General features: G+C 38.6%; 1 non-coding gene across 1 annotated transcript; it reads left to right on the top strand.

Moving 5' to 3' along the window:
- Positions 1–3,908: 3,908 nt before the first annotated feature.
- TRNAE-CUC lies at positions 3,909–3,980 on the top strand. Its single transcript has one exon. It is a non-coding gene; the product is annotated as a tRNA-Glu (tRNA).
- The last annotated feature ends 3,323 nt before the right edge of the window (positions 3,981–7,303 follow it).

Raw genomic sequence — 7,303 nt, 5'->3', positions numbered from 1 at the left:
CTGTAAATAAATTATAATGATAGTTGAATATGAATTGGATGCCATGATTTTTCTTCTAGAATTTTCAAATCAGAAATTGGCACTCTATAAGATGAATGACTTGTGGGCAAGTTAATAAAAACTAAATGTTAAATTATGTTGTTCCAAGGTTATTTTTGGCTGTACTTTGGTAACAGCAGAAGATTGTAAACAATCTAAATGCCCAATGATATGGAACTGCTTTAGTAAGATATCTATACAGTGGAATACCTACCCTACAGTTGTCAAAAACAATGAGGAAACTCCATTTAAATAATGAACTCCCTCTAAAAGATATTAATTTAAAAATACAGAAAATCATGTAGAGCATGCTACTCTTTGTGTAAAAGATTTAAAATGGAAATTATTGAAAAATAGATATATGCACACAGATGTTAATTCTTCCTGTTATAAAGTACAGGCTGTACCTGGGCCATGTTGTGCTTGAAAGTAAAGAAGTGCTCAAAAATGTATAGGGACATTCCAAAAGAACACAGGAGCCAGCTTGAATGGACTCCCTCTGGCTGAATTTGGAAGAATTTAGGTTTTAAATGAATAATGACAGCAATAGAATATAACACATTGAATAAAAACTCACTAAAACAGAAAAAAGAATATGAGTCCAGGCTGACATGTAAAAATTAAATAAAGAATACAAAGAGGGAGGAGAGGAAGGAAAGTTCTTTTCAGAAGAATGATAAAATTAAAATATCACCATTTTGCCATCACTATAGCAATAATTGATTCAGACAAGGATCATCAGTGAATGCTAAACCCATTGGCTAAAAGTTTGCTGAGGAACAGAATGGTCTACAGTCTCAAAGTATCACTTCCACCATTGATATTTGCTTTTTCCAACATTTGCCAATTAATTACAGTTATAAAAGGTAACTTTATGATGGAGAAATATAGCAGACACCTTAATCAAATGACCATACATACTGTATTAGTTTCCTGTTGCTGCCGTAAAAGTTGCCACTAAATTAGGGACTTAAAGCCACACAAATTTATTATCTCACAGTTCTGTAGTTCATAAGTACAACTAAGTCTCATTGGGCTAAAATCAATGTGTTGGCAGAGCTGCTTTCTGTCTGGAAGTCTATGGGAGAAGAGGAACCGCCTGCATTCCTTGGCTTGTGGTTCCCCTTCCTCCCTTTACAAAGGCAGCAATGGCCAGATGAGTCTTTCGCACATCACATCACTCTGACCTGACTCCTCTGCCCCCTGCCTCTTTCACTCATAAGAACGCTTGTGATGATTTGGGGCCCATCCAGGTAATCTAGGATAATCTCCATCTCAAAATCTTAATCACATTTGCAAAGTTCCTTTTGCCATGTAAGATGACATGTCAACATGTTCTGGGGATTAGGACAGTGACATCTCTGGGGTTGTGGGGTGAAGTGGACATGTCTGCCTACCACACTTACCCATTACAGGTAATGCGATACACTGGAATTATGTGCATTGTGATATAATGCACTGAGAAAGACACATCACTTAGGATAGTTGTCCTGCCAGAAGAAATATTTAAATTGACGAACTTTCTGAAACTATTGTCCTCCACTATTCAAAAAGGTCAATGATGTAAAAGAAAAAAGGCTGGGGAAACTGTTCCAGATTAAAGGAAGGGGACTACAGATATGTGACAACTAAATTTAAGGTATAATCCAAGAGTGTATCCTAGATTAAAAGAAAAACTATAAATGAGATTATTAGGACAATTAGAAAATTTGATTATTGACCATGTAATAAATGACAATGTGGAATTAAATTTCCTGAGATGATAATTATATTGATTGCTCTTAGTAGATGCATAATAAAGTGTTTAGTATGTACGATAAAGTATCATGCTGTCTGCAGCTAACCTCAAATGGTTCTGAAAAAAATAGAGAAAGCATATATGGAAAATATTAATCATTGATGAATCTAGAACAGTACTGTAAGAAAGAAATATAATGTAAGGGCATGTATAATTTTAAATATCCTAGTAGCTACATTAAAAAGTAAAAAGAAAGCAAAATTAATTTTAATAATATTTTATTTAACCCAATATATCCAATTATTCTCATTTAAAAATGTAATTAAAGTAAAAAGTATTAACGCAATATTTTACATTTCTTTTTTTAAACACTAAGGCTTAAACATACAGTGTGGATCCAGCATTTACAGAACATCTATTCATACTGGCTACATTTTAGTGCCTAATAGCCACAAGTTGCTGGAGCTCTAAATTGGAAGGCACAGGTCTGGATAAAGGGTATATGTGTGTTCAATGTTCTACAGTTGCAACTTTCTATTGGTTTGACATGTTTCAAAACCAAAAAGTTGGAGGAAAATGAACTAGATATGTGTTATATGTGCATAGATTATTTTTGGGAGATATAGAAGAAGCTGGTAACACTGGTTACTTCTGGGAAGAAGAAAGGAATGAGTAAGAGGATGGTTTTCACCATACCCTTTTGTACTTTGTGTAAAATATTGTGACTAAACCTATAAAAATTTAAACCAATATCTGCTTAATCTTTTTATTCAAAACCAGATACTCTAATGCTAAGGTCTAGCAACCCCTTAATTAAGAGGTAAGAGCTCCACCTACTGAACTTGATCTAAGATTCCTTGGGACAGGAAAGAAGTGTCCCTCTTAAAATACAATAAAGTGTAGAAATTTCTTCTGATGATTTTTCTATCTTATTATATTAATAACCCCCTTAAATCTTCCTGTTCTCATATTATTACATATTTTCAGATAAAGTATATCAATGATTTAAACTCCATCTCTGAGTTGCTGAAAAAAAAGAAACGAGATTCAATGAGCACAGGCTCACCTAATTTTGTGGTAATGGATGATGACTGCAACTCACAGTGGCGCCGGATGTTGTGAGCAAGTTCATTACAAATTTATGTCTTACTTAAGCCTCCTTCCATCTTGCAGCGGAGCGAAGTCTCTTGGGTTAGATTTCCTCAACTGTAACGGCTGACATTTTCAAAGTTGAGTTATATCTTACTGCCCTCTGCATCTACTTTATGAGAGTTTCTGAATTAAGGCTGGGCTGTAAGCTGTCTTGACTCCTTTGGTAATTGCATCATTTCCTGGCCGTGCCTAGTACATAATGCGGAGAAGTGAAGCAATTCCCCAGATAATAACACAGTTTGGAAAGTAGGAGGATAACAAACACAGTGGGTTTGAAGGATTTGCTTGGAGCCTTGGGCAGATGTCCTGATCCTTCACTAGGCATACCACCCACAGCTGTCTCAGCCTGGTTAGCCTGCGTATGCCAAATAAATAAAATAGAACCGCGTGCTATGAGGCTACGTGACCCTTCATCACCCCTATTTGTAGAGCACGCGCTCTGCACCCAGGACAGCGCGGGGTCGCTCCGGCTCTTCACCAAGAAACGCTCTCAGCCCGTGGCAATCTATCGTTAGATTTAGTAAAATGTTTAGAGGGACTTAACATCCGCGTGACAGAGAATGAAGAAAGACGGAGAGGGACAGAAGTTAGATTTGGAAAGAGCGGCTAAAATGGTTAATAAAATAATAAAGCAAATTACAAGGCTCTGGACAGCACGCGTCCAGACAACACTTCCCTTGGTAAAGAGATTTACATGTTACGTAAAAGAACGAGAATTTACAGGGTGTCTTTTCCAGCATGGCAATAGGAAGAGGATTAGATTTGGAGGGTACAGGTTTTTTCCTTAAAGGGCCATCTCGGAGCTCGGCGGGAAGGGCCGAGAATTTGCTTCAATTTTAGGAAATAGATTCAGGGACCAGGAATCAGAGCAAGAACAAAGTAGGTGTGACTTAGACGCAATACTCTACCCCCTACTGGCTAGAGGAATTAAGTGCAGATTTTCAACGCAAGTATGTTTACAGGGAAGCACTAAGCAAGTTCCCTGGTGGTCTAGTGGTTAGGATTCGGCGCTCTCACCGCCGCGGCCCGGGTTCGATTCCCGGTCAGGGAAATGTTGTTTTCTTTGATTTTTGTATCCTGATGCAATTTAGAAGTCATGAGTTTTGTGTAGTTTTCATTTGCTGGTTGGGTTTTTTTTTGCATAGTTTTTTTAATCATAAGTTTTATGTACTTTTCATTTGCTTGTTGGGATTTTTTAATCATTAAAAATTAACCGTTTTAAAATTTTATTTAATCTAAGGCTTAAAATACGCCATCTCTATTTACAGGTAATGTAATTTATAATCAATCAAATAACATAAAGTTCTGTGATTCTAAAATTGTATTTTTCAGTTTTTAAAAATAATTTGGATGTGTTTACAAGCAGTCAGTTAAGCCTTTGTTTAACCTTGATTTTGTTTGACTAATAAAAGAGGAAGATAGTTTTATGAGGAATAGTACTTATTCAGTAACATGCTTAGAGTTAATTTTTAGTTTTTCTGTACATTCAGATTATGTACTTTGGAAATTACTTGCCTTTATTGGAGCTATTCCTACTCTCATCTCTATAAATATGAGATCTTTTCTGAGATGTATGGTTGAACATAGCTAGTTTATTGTGTTTTAATAACCCATTTAGTTAGGTTTTTTTGGCTAATTTTAAATTTTCTCTAAGAGATTTACACAAATATGGTAAATGTGTTACATCCAGAGTATCAATTCCCAGTATATAAACCATATAGGCCCCTCAAAAATGCACCTACTTATCATTAGTAATTCCCACATTCAGGGGAATTCTGGGAGTAGAAATAGTGTTATATAGACATTAACTTTTTTTTGATCCTGAAAGTTCTAAACCATCCTAACCTTTGCCACTTTTTGAGCTGTTGAATTTTTTTTTTTTTTTTTTTGAGACGGAGTCTTGCTCTGTCCTCTAGGCTGGAGTGCAGTGGCGCGATCTTGGCTCACTGCAAGCTCCGCCTCCCGGGTTCACGCCATTCTCCTGCCTCAGCCTCCCAAGTAGCTGGGACTACAGGCGCCCGCCACCAGGCCCGGCTAGTTTTTTTTTGTATTTTTAGTAGAGATGGGGCTTCACTGTGTTAGCCAGGATGATCTCGATCTCCTGACCTCGTGATCCTCCCCTCTCGGCCTCCCAAAGTGCTGGGATTACAGGCGTGAGCCACCGCGCCCGGCCCCACTTTTTTTTTTAAGGAGAAATTTCATCATAGCATAGAAACAGACTGGAAGCTCGATTGCAACTAAAATGGGTTTGCTTTGCTCTCCTTTTAGCTGTGCTGAGACTGATTGGGAAGAGGAGAATGCTGGGTACTTAATGTTCCAGGAAGTCCATTGTGATAGGTGCCATGGGGTTAAGAAAAGATGCGATTTTTGGTGCTTAAGAAACTTTCACTTCATTGGATAATTAAGACAAAAATATGTTATCACCATTAACAGAAATAATTGGCACCATTCATTGATTATTTGCTACATATCAGGTACTTCAAATAATCACAATATATGGTAAAAGAAGGGAGAAGGAAGTGAGCACTAGAATCAAAATAGAGCTTGAAAACTGTTTTTCAAGCTGGACCTAAAGGCTAGAAGTATCTGGAATGCCTGAGAAAAGGAAAATGGACATTTCTTCTAAGGAATCCAGGATGACCATGGTCTAGTATCTGCAACGAAGAGGACTAACTGCGTCAGACTGGCTGTAGTAGGGAACCTGTGCTGGGGAACAGTGGAGATGAGGGCAGATAGGTGACTGCAGCTAGATTATGGAGGCCCTTAAGACAAGTCAAGAAATTACAAAGGGAACCCAAGAGGACTCAATGTCTGATAGGATATAAAGGGTTAAGAATAGGGAGGAATCAGTTATGAATCCTTGATTTGTTCTGTGTGGCTAGTAAAATTGAGGTGGCATTAAAAGTAATAGGAAGGTTGAGATGGAGAAACTGATGAAGAAGAGAAGGTAAGTTCAGTTTGAGTCCCACAGAGGCAGCACAGCTAAATGTGGTTGGAAATACAGAATGGGAATTTTGGTGATAATTAGGGTTGAAGGAAGAGATTTTGGAGCCATTAACTTAAAAGTTTGAGATTTGAGTTCTTTCCAAAGAAAAAACCTCTAAAAAGGATAGAGGACCAAGGAAAAAACCCAGGAGAGTATACAGTAAAGGAGAAGGGGAAGAGGTAGAAAAGTGAAAGAGCAGTCAGAGAGGGGCCGGGTGCGGTGGCTCACGCCTGTAATCCCAGCACTTTGGGAGGCCGAGGCGGGTGGATCACGAGGTCAGGATATTGAGACCATCCTGGCTAACACGGTGAAACCCCGTCTCTACTCAAAAAATAGAAAAAATTAGCCGGGCGTGGTGGTAGACGCCTGTAGTCCCAGCTACTTGGGAGGCTGAGGCAGGAGAATGGCGTGAACCCGGGGGCGGAGCTTGCAGTGAGCCAAGATCAGCCACTGTACTCCAGCCTGGGCGACAGAGCGAGACTCCGTCTCCAAAAAAAAAAAAAAAAAAAGAAAGAGTAGTCAGAGAGGTAGCAAAAGGATAAGAGAGCTTCAAGAAGGAAGTAGCAGTGAAGAAAATAGCATACTGTAAAGCGATCAAGGAGAAAACGGAGGAGATTAAGCACAGTCAGATGGTAAGACAGTGACTGTTGGGTACAGAACAGACTGTGGAGCCCATACCACAGTAAGGAAGTCTGTCCAGGAGGTCATTGCCAGAAATATAATTCAAGGTGTTGAGGGACTAATGTGAGAGACAACAAACTTATTTATGACCTAGATGCTGCAGAAGGGCAAATATAGCGAAGAAAAAGAGATCTTATGAAAATAAAGAAATACTGTTATTCCAGAGCCAGAGACTGTGAATTAACCCTGACTGTGCCAATATCAGCTGCATTATCTGGGTTAAGTGACCCAGCTCTCTGAGCCTCTGGATCCTAAGGAGTATGAGAGAGATACTAACTTGCATGCATACTTCACAGAGTTATTGTCATTCATTCATCAATTTAGCAAACACTTACGTAATTCTTACTCCATGCCAGTCATCTCTGCATGCACATGCACAGGTATAGAAAAGTGAACAAGACTGTTTCTATGACAGTTGAATAGGAATCAAAGGGGAAAATCATTAAGGTTTTGATCATGGCTTATTAATTTAGAAAGAGTGCTGTTTGAGACGGGGGACAATAGAGGAAGCCATGTTGCATTTAGATTTGGACTGAAGAGAGGTCACCCAAGTGAAGCTGTCTTGTACATGGGTTGATATTTTTGACTAATGATGATAGATTTGAAGTAGATCCAGCTCTGCAGTGAGAATTGAAGCCTCAATAGTGGAAATGATTGCCAAGAGATTGGTGCAGCAAAAAGGAAAAAAAGGGGGGGCCAAGGTTTGC

Source organism: Nomascus leucogenys, chromosome 3, assembly GCF_006542625.1.
Source record: "Nomascus leucogenys isolate Asia chromosome 3, Asia_NLE_v1, whole genome shotgun sequence".
Lineage (NCBI taxonomy): Eukaryota > Metazoa > Chordata > Mammalia > Primates > Hylobatidae > Nomascus > Nomascus leucogenys.
This window is presented reverse-complemented; position numbering and strand designations above follow the sequence as displayed.